The sequence below is a fragment of the Lissotriton helveticus genome, chromosome 2_1 (assembly GCF_964261635.1).
Source record: "Lissotriton helveticus chromosome 2_1, aLisHel1.1, whole genome shotgun sequence".
Lineage (NCBI taxonomy): Eukaryota > Metazoa > Chordata > Amphibia > Caudata > Salamandridae > Lissotriton > Lissotriton helveticus.
In genome coordinates this window covers 1100854386-1100872447 of record NC_136059.1, presented here as the reverse complement: position 1 = coordinate 1100872447, position 18062 = coordinate 1100854386, and the positions used below count along the sequence as shown (strand labels likewise).

Sequence of the window (18062 nt, the reverse complement as noted above, 5' to 3'; positions counted from 1 at the left end):
AGGAGAGAAGCCAGTGCTATACTTTCTAGCTCAGTACTGAACCGCAAAAATAATTCTAACTGTACTTACCAGTTAAATCCATTTTCTTCCATAGGAAACCATTGACTGTTTTTCTCTGAAATTTCGTGTCGATTTTTGCAAATTACAAATATTCTTTAAAAATCGTACCAACTACTAAAACGTAAATACTTACCTGTCTTAGGTAGAGGTCCCAGTGCTGAACCTAGAAGTCCAGTACTGGATTATAAAAGTAAGCAGAACCTACTTTACCTGCGTCTTGAATTTCCTTCCATAGGATAACATTGCTAGTTTTTCACTGAAAAGTTTCGAAGTGTCAACTTTGAAAATACATTTATATTCTTTAAAAATTACAACTGGAACCAAAACGCTTTTACTTAACTATTTACAGCTTGGGTCCCGGGACTGAATCCAGGATCCAGTCCTGTGGTTAGAAAAGTAAACCTGAAAGTAATCCACTGCATTCGTGTAGAAAAACCCATTGAGCTCAATGTTAAATTGTGTTTAGAATTGTGTTGCCTATTGCAACCCCAGTAACTATTGTACCTACCAAGTCTATTGCCTCTTTGCAAAGTAATTACCAACGGTCACTCATATTGAGAAAAGTATATTTTGATACCTGTTGTTTCTAAAATAAAACAACTATATCTTTTGATATAAAACAATTGGCCTAGAGGTCAGTTCTTGAGTGCGTGAAACCTTTTGCTGACTGTGTACAACAAATGCTTTACACAGTCCTCTGTTACTGCCTTACTGCTCGACCAAGCTACCACTTTAGAGTGTAAGGTCAGATCTGACTTTAACCGTGTTATACCTCTGGAGATTGGGGACTCTACACACACTGTACCTTACTTTGGTCCAGTATATATAGAGCCGCTTTCTTACAGACCGCAGCGGGCAAAACCCCTGAAAAGGTCCAGGTTGTCGAATAATGGACAAGGAAAGGTCGCTTTGACATTGAAACAGGAAATATCACAGACCGCCCATCACAGTTAGCTGATGGATTTGGCAATGGCTTGCTGATACAGAAAGAAAAGACGAATCGGAGCCGAAATGGCGGTCCTGCTCCAGAAATGCAAGGACTTTGACGAAAGTCTAAAGGAGTTTTGTATCCCAATGAAATCAACATCAAAGGATCAGGGGGGAGGAGCTTCGAGGAAATTGACCCACCACCAATTCCTGAGGAAGAATGGCAGAAGAGGAGGGGCAAAAAATATCAGGTTTCAGAGGCTTACCATGGAGTTCCAATGCACTCTGATGCCATTGAGGAGAATTTCCTATTAGACACTTTTGAGCAATCACAGAGATCTACTCAAATACTACCTATGATCAAGGGGGTCATTAAACATGCCCCAGATATTTTTAAAGACCCAGTAAGGTGTAGGGTACTAAACCCAAGAATAGAAAAAAGTATAGGCCAGCACCATCAGATCCTACCTACATTAAGGGACACCTATCATTGGACTCTTTAGTTGTGTCAAATGCACGTAAAAGAGCCGATTCCCAGACTTCTGGGGACACCCCCCCCCCCCCCCCTGACAAAGAATCAAAAATCATTGATGCGTCAGGGAAACGGATTGCTGCACAAGCAACAAACATTTGGCGCATAGCAAACACACAAGCCTTACTCTCACGCTACGATAGGGCTCACTACGACCAACTAGAAAAGTTAATGGAACATCTGCCAGATCAATACAAAGATCACGCAGCAGAGCTCTTACAGGAAGGCAAATTAATATCAAATGCCTCCATTAAATGCGCACTAGACGAAGCTGACACAGCATCTAGGGCAGTTAACACTAGTGTTATCCTCGGGCGTCATGCATGGCTACGCATTTCCGGTTTCAAACCAGAGGTGCAAACTACCATCCTCAACAAGCCCTTCAATCAGAACCAATTGTTCGGGCCAGAGGTAGATAATGCGCTAGAAAAAATGAAGGACACAGACACTGCTAAGTCTATGGGTGCATTACAATCTACCCAAACTAGAGGTTCTTTTCGTCGCTCCTCTTATAGAGGAGGCTCCAAGCAGACCGGTGCAGATAACACGTCATCTTTTAAAACTCAAACACAAACCCCCTCTAATAAAGGTTACTATAGAGGAGGGTACAGAGGCAACAACAATAAGGGAAGAGGAGGAGGTAACAACAACAACCGCTCCTCTTCCACTCCCAAACAGTGACTTCCCTCTGCCTCCCCTACAACATTCCACACCAGTAGGGGGCAGAGTATCACAGTTCCTAACTGGGATTCCATCACAACAGACAAGTGGGTAAGACCAATTATCCAACATGGCTACTGCCTAGAACTCACAGCAACCCCCCCAAATATACCACCCAGGCAGCGTCCAATCTCCACAGAACACATAACACTGCTTCAACAGGAAGTTCTAGCACTTCTACAAAAATATGCTATTCAAGAGGTCCCTTTACAGGAACAAGGAACAGGAGTCTACTCCCTGTATTTCCGAATACCCAAAAAGGACGGGACATTAAGACCGATCCTCGACCTCAGGCCCCTAAACCACTACATTCAATCAGATCATTTTCACATGATCACTTTACAAGAAGTACTCCCATTACTACAACAGGGAGACTTTCTGACAACACTAGACCTAAAGGACGCCTATTTTTATATTCCTATACATCCCGATCACATGAAGTATCTAAGATTTGTCATACAAGGACAACACTATCAGTTCAAAGTCCTTCCATTCGGGGTCACAACAGCACCACGAGTGTTTACAAAGTGCTTAGCAGTAGTAGCAGCACATCTCAGGAGACAACAGATACATGTCTTCCCTTACCTCGACGACTGGCTCATAAAAGCAAGATCGTTCAACCAGTGTGTACAACACACCAAACAAACAATTCAGACATTACACGACTTAGGGTTTACGATAAACTACACCAAGTCGCACCTAGAGCCTTCGCACGTTCACCAATATCTAGGAGCTACCATAGACACATCAGTAGCTCTAGCCTATCCCAGTCAAGCCAGGATTCAAAGCATTCAGAGCTTGGTCTCCCTTTTTCAATGCCAACACTCTCTTCAGGCCAGAGTGTTCATGAAACTAATAGGCATGATGGCATCTTGCATCTTCATAGTCACTCACGCAAGACTGCAAATGCGCCCACTACAAGAATGTCTAGCACAACTGTGGAATCAGGCTCAAGGTCAGCTTACAGACCTGGTGTTGGTAGACAGCCGTACATATTGCTCTCTGCAATGGTGGAACACCAAAAACTTGACAAAGGGACGGCCGTTCCTAGACCCTGTTCCACAAATAGTGCCACACAACAGATGCATCCCTCACAGGATGGGGAGCCCATCTCCTGCACTATACCACTCAAGGCCAATGGAACAGCCAACAAAAACTGCTCCATATCAATCATTTTGGACTACTAGCAATTTACCTAGCACTCAAAACTTTTCAACGCCAAGTACAGAACAAAGCTGTTCTAATCCGGGCGGACAATATGACAGCTATGTATTACATACAAAAACAGGGGGGGACACACTCTGTGCAACTGTCCCAGCTTGCACAGAACAAATGGAGATGGGCCATCCCTCAAAACATGACTGTAGAACACCTTCCAGGAATTCACAATCAGATAGCAGATCTGCTGAGTCGTCAATCACAACAGATTCACGAATGGGAGTTGCACCCACAAGTCCTACAACCATTTTTCCAAATGTGGGGGCACCCACACATAGATCTGTTTGCCACCCACGAAAACACAAAATGCCCAACCTTCGCCGCCAGGTTCCCACACCCGCGGTCGGAGGGGAATGCAATATGGATGAACTGGTCAGGCAGATTTGCGTACGCTTTTCCGCCTCTCCCACTCATTCCACTAGTAGTACGCAAGCTCAGACAACAGTCCCTCAAACTAATACTAGTGGCCCCCACATGGGCACGCCAGCTGTGGTTCACCACACTACTAGACCTCTCACTGGTTCCACATCAGAAATTACGGCTCACGCCATCCCTGTTAACACAGAACCATGGAGAAATAAAGCACCCAGAACCAAGCCAGCTGAATTTGCCAATCTGGCTCCTGAGGTCTTAGAGTTTGGCTACTTAAATTTACCACCAGAATGTATGAGCATAATTAAAGAAGCTACAAGACCCACCACTAGGGCATGATATGCTGCTAAGGGGAAAAGATTTGCTATATATTGTAACAAGAATGATATCGATCCATTGGATGTTTCCATCCAGAATATTATTTGTTACCTTCTACACCTACAAAGGTCCAACTTGGCTTACTCTTCCATACGACTGCATCTAGCAGCAATTGCAGCCTATTTACAGAATAGACAGCACCTATCTCTCTTTAGAGTACCTGCGATAAAAGCATTTATGGAAGGATTAAAACGAATAATCCCACCTAGGTTACCACCTGCACCATTATGGAACCTGAACATTGTTCTTACAAGACTCATGGGACCCCCGTTTGAGCCTTTACACAAGTGTGAATTGCAATTCCTAACATGGAAAACTGCATTCCTTGTTGCCATCACCTCTCTCAGAAGAGTTGGTGAGATAAAAGCATTCACAATAGAAGAACCATTTTTTCAGATACACCCTAACAAAGTGGTTCTTAGACCTAACCCAAAATTCCTGCCAAAGGTGATTACTCCTTTTCACCTTAACCAATCAGTAGAGTTACCAGTGTTTTTCCAAAAACCAGACTCTGTTGCAGAAAGAGCCCTACACACCCTAGATGTTAGAAGAGCTCTTTTATACTACACAGACAGGACTAAATCCTTCAGAAAGTCAAAACAACTATTTGTATCTTTCTGTTCACCACACAAAGGCAATCCCATATCTAAAGGAGGAATTGCCAGATGGATTGTAAAGTGTATTCAAATATGCTATCTAAAGGCAAAACGTACACTAACAGTTCCTCCTAGAGCGCACTCCACTCGCAAACTAGGAGCCTCTATGGCTTTCTTAGGAAACATACCACTAGAGGACATATGTAAGGCAGCAACATGGTCTACCATACACACCTTCACTTAACACTATTGTGTTGACGTGCAAGCCAAGCAGCAAGCTGCAGTAGGCCAAGCTGTCCTTAAAACACTATGTTCGAGGCATGTGGGCTGCTTAATTCATATCTATGCATATCTATGCATATCTATGCATAGATCGCCGCCTAGTGTTGGGTCCGGATGATTGCACATTGTTGTCCTGGAAGAGTCTTCGAAGTATCACGAGATAGGTGGCTCCTCCCTTGGACTACAGTGCGCATGGGCATCCACTCCATGCTCATATTGTTTTTTTCCGCCATTGGGTTCGGATGTGCTGCTTGACTCTTGTTCGGAATATCCTATAGTTACTCTTTCTTCGAGGCCAAAAGGCCTTAGGGGCGTCGGTATTGTCTTTTTGCTTGGTGCTCTCAGCTTTCCGTACTTTTATCTCGACTTCGGTCTTCAACGCCACAGGCCCGTCGCAGATTGAAGATGGAATGGAGCCCGTTCAAGCGATGCCCCGTCTGTAACTCCAAATATCCACATATCGACGTGCACCCGGTGTGCAACAAGTGTCTCTCGCCGCACCACGACGAGGCCAGTTGTATGGCCTGTTCGAAGTTCAGGTCGAAGAAGACTCTCCGCCTTCGACGCGCTGCCAGACAATCGGCACGTGAATCAGCGCCGGAACCCGAGAACATCTTCGGGGTGACGACAGCGCAGATGTGCAGGGAGACGACCCGGACCTTTCGGACCCCGCGTCAGAACATGACTCCAGCTACTACGTGGACGACGAACAGGTCGACGTCCAAGATGAAGACTCCATCGAGGTAGGAGACGACGCACTACCCCTCGGGGCCGTCGAAGACGACTCCAGCGAGGAACACGGCCCAACCGCAGTAGCGGGGCCTCATTCAGACTCTTCCACTGCTCAGGTCGAGGCATCGCCGGAAGGCCTTAGCCAAGATCTACGACCCCGTTCTATAGTCCCGCTTCAAGGCCGGACTAAGGACAGTTCAAGCGAGCCATTGGCCCACGGACCGCCATTAGTGGAAAAAACAAAACCTAAGCCCAGTGGGCCGAAACTGTCGGAGACAGCCATCGGATCGATGACTTCGGGGCCGTCCAAGTCACTGAAGGTGCTCCACCCCTCGGAGCCAAAAGGGGGTGTCGACCCCAAGGTCGGAGCGGCAAAGACTGGGTCTGCCGTGAAACAAGTCACGCTCACGTCAGAATCGACGTTGAAGCCCGCGTCCAAAGATGGCGACCATTCCAAGGCGCTCAAGGCCAAGAAGGCCGTCGAGCCGAAGGTACAGGAGCCGCATCTGCTCAAATCCTTCGAGTCGAAGACCGCAACCGCCTCAAAGGGACAAGTCTCCGACACCGGCGCCAGCGTCCCCGCTCCGATGCCACGCCTCGAGTCGACGAAGTCGCACAAGCAGAAGGACCACTCGGAGTCTGTCGGATCCAAAGCAAAGTCTTCGACGCTCATTGGTCAGTCGCCGATGGCTTCGGCTCCAATCAAGTTCGGCCTCCCCCCAACTGCAAGGCCTAAGGCTGTGCCCCTTCCTTCGGCTGCCTCTTCCAAGTCGGCGCCCGCGGCCACAACTGAACACCCTCGGACCGATGTTGTTCCTTTTCAGCCTCCAAACTACAACGAACAATCGAAGTTCTTCATCGACTCTGATTCGGGCAGGCTCACCGTCTACAAGCGGAAAATCAGGCCTGAAACACCTATGGAGGCATACAAAATTCCGCTCAAGAAGAAAAGGGACTCCACCACCTCTCCTGTTCTCTTTGAGCCTATGCCCTCTTATAGGCAGGGGTATCCCGATTCACCCACTGCAGCTACTGAAGACGTCGATGAGGGTGACAATGAGGAGCAGTTCAACTACCCTGTGGACCAGGATCAGGATGAGTCCCAGCCATGGGCTGACACTGTTGACCCTGATGACCCTCACACCGCCCCTGACACTCAATCCTATGCGGTCAAGACTTCCCCTGCTGAGGACACTGCTGCGTTTAACGCACTCATTGAACGGGCGGCGCATAACCACGACGTGGAATTGCACGCTGACCCAGTGGAGGAGGACTTCCTTTTTGATACATTCTCCACATCTGAACGTTCAGTTAAAACTCTGCCTATGCTCAAAGGTGTGCTCAAGCATGCCAGTGACATTTTTAAGGAGCCCACCAAGGCACGGGTGGTCAACCCAAGAATTGAGCGCAAGTATCTGCCTGCGCCTGTGGATCCCATGTACATCAAGGGGCAACTCCCACTGGACTCCTTAGTGGTGGCTAATGCTCGCAAGAGAGCAAACTCCCAAACAACAGGTGATGCTCCTACTCCGGAAAAGGAATCAAAAATATTTGAAGCCTCTGGAAAACGTGTGGCTGCTCAAGCGGCCAATATTTGGAGGATCTCCAATACACAAGCCCTGCTGGCACGATACGACAGGGCACATTATGACACTTTAGAACAACTCCTCCAACACCTTCCAGATACATATAAGGAGGGAGCAGAAATGCTTATACAAGAGGGAAAGTTAATCTCCAACGCGTCCATTAAGTGCGCGATGGATGCGGCCGACACAGCAGCTAGGGCTATTAACACTAGCGTTATGCTCCGGAGACATGCCTGGCTGCGCATCTCTGGATTTACGGCAGAAATCCAGACTACCCTGCTCAATCAGCCTGTCACCCTGACTTCCTTTTCGGTCCAGAAGTAGACACCACACTTGAGAAAATTAAGAAGGACACTGACACTGCCAAATCCATGGGGGCTCTGCAGTCTCAGCAGTTATGGGGTAGTTCCTTTCGTCGCTCCGGTAACAGGGGAGCCTCAAGGGGGCAGGCGTCACAACAGGCCCAATACAACAAAGGGGGCTCACAATCCACCTATGCCAAGAACAATAGAGGTGGATACCGTGGAAACAGCGCAAAGGGCAGAGGTCGTGGAAACAATAATGCCAGATCCTCTGCCGCTACCAAGCAGTGACGTCTTGTCACTGCCCCCCGACCATACCACCCCGGTCGGGGGAAGGCTCCAGCAGTTCCTGCCAGTCTGGGAAAGCATAACTACAGACAGGTGGGTGAGACAAATTATACAACACGGCTATTGTCTGGAGCTGACTTCCACTCCACCCAACATACCCCCAAGGCAACGTCCTATGTCCGCAGAGCACATGCACTTCTTGCAGCAGGAGGTGGTCTCCATGCTACAAAAAGGGGCCATAGAACTCGTGCCTGTGGAACAGCAGGGAACAGGGGTGTACTCTCTGTACTTTCTCATACCAAAAAAAAGACGGATCCCTCAGGCCCATTTTGGACCTCAGGCCCCTAAACCAATAAATACTCTCAGAACATTTTCACATGCTCACATTACAGCAAGTTCTACCGTTGCTCCGGCAAGGAGATTTCCTAGCAACCTTAGATCTGAAGGATGCATACTTCCACATTCCCGTTCACAAAAGTCACAGGAAGTATCATGGTTCACCATCAACGACCAGCATTACCAGTTCAAGGTCTTGCCTTTCGGGGTCACTACTGCCCCCAGAGTGTTCACAAAGTGTTTGGCGACAGTGGCCGCGCATCTTCGGAGGCAAAACGTCCACGTCTATCCGTACCTAGACGACTGGCTCATCCAGGCGCGGTCGGCCCAGCAGTGTGCCAACCACATGTCCCGTACAATACACCTTCTACACAGTCTAGGTTTTTCTCTGAATTACCCAAAGTCTCATCTGCAGCCTGCACACGTACATCAGTACCTTGGCGCAGAAATCAACACGCTCACTGCCACGGCGCACCCCAGCTTAGCGAGAGTCGCCAGTATGCAAACTCTGATTCAAAGATTCAGGCCGCAGCATTCACTCCCAGCACAGGTGTTTATGCAGCTCATCGGCATGATGGCCTCATGCATCTTTATAGTGCCTCACGCAAGGCTGCACATGCGTCCGCTTCAGGAATGCTTGGCCCGCCAGTGGAACCAGGCATAAGGACATCTCAAAGAACTAGTGTTGGTGACCGGTCGTGCATTCAGCTCTCTGCATTGGTGGAACCCACACAACCTTTGCAAGGGACGACCGTTCCAGGAGCCTGTGCCACAGCTGGTGCTGACAGCGGACGCATCTCTCCAGGGTTGGGGAGCGCATGTCCTCCATTACACAGTGCAGGGCCTATGGACCCGCAGCAGCAGAGGTTGCACATCAACCTACTGGAACTGATGGCAATCTTTCTAGCGATGAAGGCATTCAGGTTGCATCTCTGCAACAAAGTCGTGCTGATCCGGACGGACAACATGAGTGCAATGTATTACATTCAAAAACAGGGGGGCACACACTCTCCACAACTGTCACACCTAGCACAGTGCATGTGGAAGTGGGCCATTCAGATGAACATCTTCCTCATGGCGGAACACCTCCCGGGCAGGGACAACCAGATGGCGGACCTGCTCAGCAGACACAGTCAGCAAATGCACGAGTGGGAATTGCACAATCAGTGCTCCAACCATACTTCCAGCGGTGGGGTCATCCACAAATAGACCTCTTCGCCACACACGAAAACGCAAAATGCCACGCCTTCGCCGCTAGGTTCCCACACCCGCAGTCTCAGGGCAATGCGATATGGATGGACTGGTCGAACAAATTTGCGTACACTTTTCCTCCAGCTCCACTCATACCGCTAGTGGCACGCAAACTGAGGCAACACTCCATGACGCTGATCCTGGTTGCTCCAACGTGGGCGAGGCAGGCGTGGTACACCACGTTCCTAGAGCTTTCCGTGGTGCCCCACGAACGCCTCAGACTCACGCCCAGTCTCCTCACTCAGAGCCGTGGCGACATTCAGCACCCAGATCCGCAACAATTGAGCCTTGCAATATGGCTCCTGAAGTCATAGAGTTTGGTTACAGAAACCTGCCCCCTGCCTGCATGGACATCCTAAAGGAGGCTAGGCGTCCTACCACACGTGCCTGCTACGCAGCCAAATAGAAGCGTTTTGTTATCTATTGTTCCAACAATAACATATCTCCGCTGGATGCTTCCACCCAAAACATCATAGCTTACTTGCTGCACCTGTACAAAAGTAATTTGGCGTACAGTTCCATCAGGATACATTTGGCGGCCGTGGCGGCCTACCTTCAAAATAGGAAGCGCCTGTCCCTTTTCAGGGTGCCAGCCATCAAAGCCTTTATGGAAGGCCTCAAAAGGGTCATCCCTCCAAGACACCCGCCTTCGCCTGTGTGGAACCTCAACATAGTCCTCACCAGGCTCATGGGCCCGCCATTTGAGCCTCTTCACTCTTGTGAGATACAGTTTCTCACATGGAAAGTGGCTTTTTTGGGTGGCTATTACGTCGCTCAGACGGGTTAGCGAGCTGCAAGCGCTCACTATTCAGGAGCCCTTCATACAGATACATGCTAATATGGTTGTGCTGCGCACCAACCCCAAATTCATGCCCAAGGTAGTATCACAGTTCCACATCAACCAAACTATTGAACTGCCTGTTTTCTTCCCAAATCCTGACTCCGTGGCAGACACGGCGCTGCACACACTAGATGTCAAGAGGGCCCTCTTGTATTACATTGACAGGACCAAAGACTTCAGGAAGACTAAACAGCTGTTTTTTGCCTTCTCTCCGCAGCACAAGGGCAACCCAATTTCAAAATCAGGCATAGCCAGATGGATCGTTAAATGCATCCAAATCTGTTATCAAAAGGCTAAACGCACGCTCACAGTTCCCCCCCCCCCCCCAAAAGCGCATTCCACACGCAAATTGGGGGCATCCATGGCTTTCCTAGGCAACATCCCTCTAGAGGACATCTGTAGAGCAGCCACATGGACCACCATACACACATTCACCAAACACTACTGCGTGGATGTACACTCAAAACAGCAAGCTGCTGTAGGTCAAGCTGTTCTCAAAACACTTTTTCAGACTGCTGCAGCTGGCTCCGGCAACCGCCGCTAGGGAGGGTACTGCTTTGTATTCTATGCATAGATATGAATTCAGCAGCCCACATGCCTCGAACGGAATATGCTACTTACCAGTATGCATCTGTTCTTGGCATGTAGGGCTGCTGACATTCATATCGCCCGCCCTCCTCCCCGGTGCCTGTCGCAGCTGTAGCGTTCACACTTCACGTACTTGCTCTCATGCATGGTCATCACTTACTATATCACACTCCATCTCTGCCACAATGGCGAAAAACAATCTGAGCATGGAGTGGATGCCCATGCGCACTGTAGTCCAAGGGAGGAGCCACCTATCTCGTGATACTTCGAAGACTCTTCCAGGACAACAATGTGCAATCATCCGGACCCAACACTAGGCGGCGATCTATGCATAGATATGCATAGATATGAATGTCAGCAGCCCTACATGCCAAGAACAGATGCATACTGGTAAGTAGCATATTCCTTCAGTATGCTGCAACGGATACAAGCGACCACCGCTAGGGGAGACACTGCTGCACAATCGTTGCTAAATGTACAACCTGCAGCTCATATGCCTCGAACGGAATATGCTACTTACCAGTATGCATCTGTTCTTTGCATGTAGAGCTGCAGAGTTGTACATGCCCTCCTGCCTCCCCGGGACTTGTATCCGTTCCAGTACTCATCTTACTTAGATGCACACGCATGGACATCCTTTTCTCTTTACTTCTACTAACTCCATCATTTACCATCATGGCGAAAAACAATCTGAGTATGGAGTCGATGACCATGCGCAGTATTGTCCAAGGGAGGAGTCACCTATCTTGTGACTACAAAGACTTCTTCCAAGAAGACAACAACAACCTGCAATCATCCGAGCCCAACACCAGGTGGCGATCTATTGCTAAATGTACAACTCTGCAGCTCTACATACCAAGAACAGATGCATTCTGGTAAGTAGCATATTCCTTTATATAAACGAATCGGTCTGAGTTCAGTCTTTCAATGTGTGACATCATTTCTTGCCTGAGTGTGTACAATAAATGAGTAAACACTACCCTCTGATAAAGCCTTACTGCTCGCCCATTCTACCACAAATAGAGAGTTAGGTATTAGCTACTTTTACCTCTGCATACTTTGGAGTTCCACTGGACTCTGTGCACACTTTACCTCACTTTGGTATCGTATATAGCTTCCTACACCTTGGCACCTTTTACAAGGGGCTTAGATGTGGCCAGAGATGTGCCAATTGTGGGTACAAAGGTAAAGATTTGGGAAAGAACACAGGCCCTAGTAACCCAATTGGCAGGAACACAGGGAACACCAAGTCAAAGTGCATCATGTGTCAGGCAAAAAGTGGGGGTAACCAGTCAAAAATGGTCAACTTCCAATACAGAACCGTTACTTTTTTTTATGGATAAACTGTTTTTAGAAATGTGCTTGTTTTCCAAATATGAAAGTTGATGGGGATTGAAAATCTTAGCATATTAATATCTTATGTCCCGTTTTAGATGTTCAGCCTATAATCTCAAGTGTGTGTGTTTTATTCAATGAATGGGTGTATATGTATGTTTAATCAGCTTATATTACCTGATTTGATATGGACATGACTTCTAAAACCTGGTTCGCGGCATGTGAGGTGTAGATCACATGCTTTGCTTAGCCCGCCATCTAGTGTTGGGTCCATATGTTTGCACTTTGTTTGTGTTCAAAGAAGTATTTTCCAGTCATGAGGTAGGCGACGACTCCTTTCGGTGATAGTGCGCATGGGCATCGGCTCCAATGTTATTGTTTTTTCCACCATCTGGTTCGGATGTGAACTGCTGCGCTTCGGTTCGGCACCGTTTCTCTGGTTCCCTTTGATGCGCAATCCACTACCCTCAACGGTATGGTTTCTCGATCGCGTTTCCTATTCTCTGCGTATCGTTTTGACTCCAATATCTTCGATCGGAAAACAAGTGGAGAGTCGTTGGGCCTCCCCACGCCGGGCTCGCTAGCAGTCTCCATTCAAGCTCTATCCCGGGGGTTGCGCCAAAGTTCCACGCACCGACCTGCATGAAGTGTGCAACCTCTGTTTATCCCGGAACACGACGTGAAAGATTGCAACGTGTGCCAATCGCTTCGATCGAAGAAGACGCTCCGTGACCTTTCGGCTGGACGTCACAAGATGCAACACCAAGGCGGCTCCATACCGGACATCTTCGGTGAAGATTCCGACCGAGAAGAACCACAAGCTCAAGCTCAAGTTGCCAAGGAAGCAGAACACATTTCCGAGGCTGACTCCGACATGGAAGAAGAGGAGCAAGTTACACCAGGTGAGCGTATCATGTGTACAGAAGCCCCTTTCAACACAAAACCAAAAAGGCTCAGGTCCTTCCTCTGCCTACGGACCAAGGTCGGCACCAAGAAAAAGTTTCGAGCCCCGGGCCCTGCGCTGAAACATAAGGAGAAGCCTTCCGGCTGGGACTCGTCTCGTCCCCATGCCGGCGCCAAAATCAAAACATATCGTGTTCCAAGTTCCATCTTTATCAAAACCTAAATCTTTGATACCGACGGGTTCAGAGCCGAAACCTTTGACACGGAAAACGGCAAGCATAGACTCCACCAAAAGAGCCTCTGTCCGATGTTCCACCTTTGGATCCGAAGCAAAAAGAACTGGCTATAAACCCATACACTGGTCATATTCATGCCAAATTGCTTGAAAAAAGTAAAATGAGCCAACAGGAAGAGTACCAAATATCCCTGAAGATAAAAAATGTGGGTACTAACCCTTCACCACCAAAATGGGCCAACGGAAGAGTGCCGCATTCCCCTGAAGAGAAAACATTTGGGTACTAATCATTCCACCTCCTTCTCCTACTAACCCTCAATTACTCATCACATGCACTAATTCACCACCACTATCACCTGACCCATACGATCAAGGGGATGGGGATAGGCCACAGGATGTTGACCCACGGCAGGATTACAACACTGACCCAAACAGGGATAATGACCCGGTCTTGTATCCGTCCAGACCATCGCCACTTGACGACAATATAGGGTATATTGAGCTTCTTAACAGTGCTGCTCATTATCATGGGGTGGAACTGCATAAAGGGGCTTTAGAGGAGGACTTCGGGTTGCAAACAAGAAGTTCCTCTAAAAAAACTACCCATACACTGCCAATGCTTGAGGGGATGCTTAAACACGAAGATTAGGTTTTCAAAGATCCTTTATGGGCAAGAATCATCACCCCTAAAGTTGAAAAGAAATAAAAACCGGCACCTACTGACCCTGCTTACATCAAGGGTCAGCTGCCCTTAGACTCTCTTGTGGTTTTCAATGCTCGCAAAGAGCTAACTTAGAAACCACAGGTGAGCCCCCTCCTCCTGATAAGGAGTCCAAGTTAAATGATGCCTCTGGCAAAAGGGTAGCCTCTAAGCAGCTAATCACTGGTGCATCGCTAATGCTCAGGCTTTGTTAGCCAAATATGATAGGGTTCATTATGATGAGTTAGATTTATGTTCATTAGGCAGAAATTGCATGAGGTTTTCGAAGGCAAATGATCTTATTCAGGAAGGCAAACTTATCGCCAATACCTTCATCAAGTGCACCCTAGACGCAGCAGACACAGCAGCGCGTGCAGTGAACACCCGAGTACTGCTGCACAGACATGCATGATTTAGAATTTCAGGTTTCAAACCGGAGGTATAGTCCTTTATTCTCAACCAGCTATTTGACAAAGAGCACCTCTTTGGTCCAGCAGTTGACACCACGCTGGAAAAGATACAGAAGTCGCAAAGTCCATGGGTGCTTTGCAGTTACCTGCAAATAGGGGTAACTTTTGTCGCTCCTTTTACAGGGGTGGCTCTAAAAATATTTCTACAGAAAAACCTTCCTCCTCTTACAAGGGTAACAACCAATCGCCCTCATCAAGCGGCTATTTCAGAGGAAACAATGGTAAGGGAAGAGACAGAGGCAACTCCACATGCACTTCCCCTGCAAATAACAAGCAGGGACTTCCTTCCGCTACCCCATATCATTCCACTCCTTTTGAGGGATATTTCTCACAATTTCTCTCTGTCTGGAACACAATCAAGTCAGACAAATGGGTTTTTCAAATGATCCAATATGGTTATTGCGTGGAACTTAGACAGTCCCCTAAACATTCTTCCAAGATCACACGCAATGTCACAAGAACATCTTACCCTTCTAAAGCAAGAAGTTCTCTCTTTGTTACAAAAAGTAGCTATAGAACCAGTTCCATTAAAATATCAAGGGGCAGGGGTATACTCCCTCTGCTTCTTAATTCCTAAGAAGGACGGCTCTCTAAGGCCTATACTAGACCTCGGAGAACTAAATCTATACATTTAGTCGGACCACTTTCACATGGTCATATTCCTGCAAGTGCTCCCACTCCTTCAACAAGGAGATTTTCTGTCCACTCTGGACTTTAAGGGCGCCTATTTCCATATCCCAATGCACCCTGCTCACTTCAAGTACCTCAGGTTCGTAGTAGCAGCCAGCACTATCAGTTCAAGGTGCTACCAATTGGAGTAACTACCACACCCATGGTTTTCACCAAGTGCCTGGCAGTAGTCGCACCTCTTCTACGAAGACGACTCATTCATGTATTCTCGTATTGGGATGACTGGCTCATAAAAGCCAACTCGCAAAAGAGCTGCCTATGTCACACTCACAAAACAGTGCAGTTGCTCCACAATCTTAGATTCACAGTAAATCTATCCAAATCCCATCCACAACCATTCAACACACAAGCGTATCTAGGAACCACAATGGATACACAAAAAGGCTTTGGCCTACCCCAATCCGGCCAGAATCCGCAACATGCAAACTTTACTCCATCAGTTTCATCCTCAACACTCATTACCAGCTTAAGTGTTCATGCAGTTACCAGGAATGATGGCTTCTTGCATTCTAATTGTCCCTTACTCAAGACTCCACTTGCGTCCCCTCCAGGAGTGCTTAGCACATCAGTGGAACCAGGCTCAAGGTCTCTTATCAGATCTAGTGTTGGTGGGCGGCCGCACCCATCGCTCTCTGCAGTGGTGGAATACACAAAACCTTTCTAAAGGCCGCCATTCCTCGACCCGGTTCTGCAGATAGTGCTAACAGCAGACACATTGTTCTCTGGTTGGGGAGCTAATCTCCAGACTCATACAATTCAGGGCCTGTGGAGCCTGCCGCAAAAGCCGCTTCACATAAATCTAGAGCTGCGAGCATTTTTTCGACCGTTTCAAGTACATCTAGTAGGCAAAGCTGTCCTGATCCGTACAGACATGACAGCAATGTACTACATACAAAAAACAGGAGAGACACACTCTCTCCAGCTGTCACAACTAGTACAGACCATCTGGGAAAAGGCTGTACGTCACAAAATGTATCTACTTGCAGAGCACCTCCCAGGAGTAAACAATCATATTGCAGATCTGCTCAGTCGTCAAAGACAACAAATTCACGAATGGGAAATCCACCCTCGGGTTCTCCTCCCGTTCTTCTAAATGTGGGGCGTTCCGGACATTGATCTGTTTGCCACAAACCTAAACTCAAAGTGCCAAAGCTTTGCATCCAGGCATCCATACCTATTGTCCAAAGGCAATGCACTATGGATGAATTGGTCAGGGATATTTGCATACGCTTTTCCACCTCTCCCACTCATTCCATTAGTGGTTCAGAAGCTCAGACAGGCGTCCTTGACACTAATCCTAGTTGCTCCCACATGGGCCCGGCAACCCTGGTTCACAACACTGTTGGAGCTCTCACTAGTTCTTCACCAAAAACATCATCTCACTCCCAATCTTCTCACTCAGAGCCATGGAGTGATAAGACATCCAGATCCCAGTTATCTCAATCTTGCGATCTGACACCTGAAATCTTAGAGTTTGGCTACCTTAATCTCCTGCCAGACTGCATGGACATAATCAAAGATGCTAGACGTCCTGCCACAAGAGCATGCTATGTAGCAAAGTGGAAAAGATTTGTAATATACTGTAATAAAATCAAATCGACCCGCTGGACGCTTCAGTTCAAAACATAATTGCTATTTATTACATCTGCAGCGTTCCAATTTAGCGTACTCTTCCATATGCTTACATCTTGCTGCAATAGCTGCATACCTACAGAACAGACAACATCTGTCTTTCTTTAGAGTGCCTGCCATTAAAGCATTTATGGAGGAACTTAAAAGAATCATTCCTCCAAGACTTCCACCTACTCCAGTGTGGAATCTCAACGTTGTCCTTATCAGATTCATGGAAGGGTAGCTTTCCTCATAGCTATAATATCACTGAGGAGAGTGGGCGAGCTTCAGGCACTAACCATTGAAGAAACATTTTTACAAGTACACCAAAACAAGGTGGTTCTTAGGACCAACCCAAAGTTTCTACCAAAGGTAAATGCTGCCTTTGATATCAACCAATCTGTTGAGTTGCCTTTGTTCTTCCCTCAATCAGATTCTGTGGCAGAACGTGATTTGCACAGTTAAGTTGTGAAAAGAGCACTACTTTACTATGTAGAAAGGACAAAATCTTTCTGAAAGACAAAACAACTGTTTGTCGCTTTTGCGCCACCACATAAAGGCAATCCTATATCAAAATCAGGCATTGCAAGGTGGATAGTCAAGTGCATTCAGACATGTTATTTAAAAGCAAAACAAACAGTTCCCCCTAGAGCGCCCTCCACACGCAAACTAGGGGCTTCTAGAGCATTCTTAGGGAATATAACCATAGATGACCTCTGCAAAGCTGCAACATGGTCTACACCTCACACATTCACAATACACTATTGTGTGGATGTGTTAGCAAAACCGCAAGCTAGTGTGGGCCAAGTAGTTTACGTACACTAATTCAGACGACTGCAACAGCTACAGGTTAGCCACTGCTTTGGGAGATAAGTGCTGTATAGTCTATGCAAAGCATTTGATCTGCAGCTTACATGCCTCAAATGGAAAATGCTACTTACCCAGTATGCATCTGTTCTTGGCATGTAGAGCTGTAGAGACGCATGCGCCCACCCACCTCCCCAGGTACCTATACTTTTTTGCAGTAATATCTTACTTAGATACACATATACTTGGACATCTCTTACTACTCTTACTAACTCCATTATCACCAAACAATCTAACAATGG

General features: G+C 47.4%; 1 protein-coding gene across 4 annotated transcripts in view; it reads left to right on the top strand.

The window, feature by feature from the left end:
- The window catches only part of PSIP1 (PC4 and SRSF1 interacting protein 1), a 546371-nt gene that overhangs the window by 377362 nt on the left and 150947 nt on the right, over window positions 1–18062 (top strand). The gene's annotated exons all lie outside the window — the stretch shown is intronic.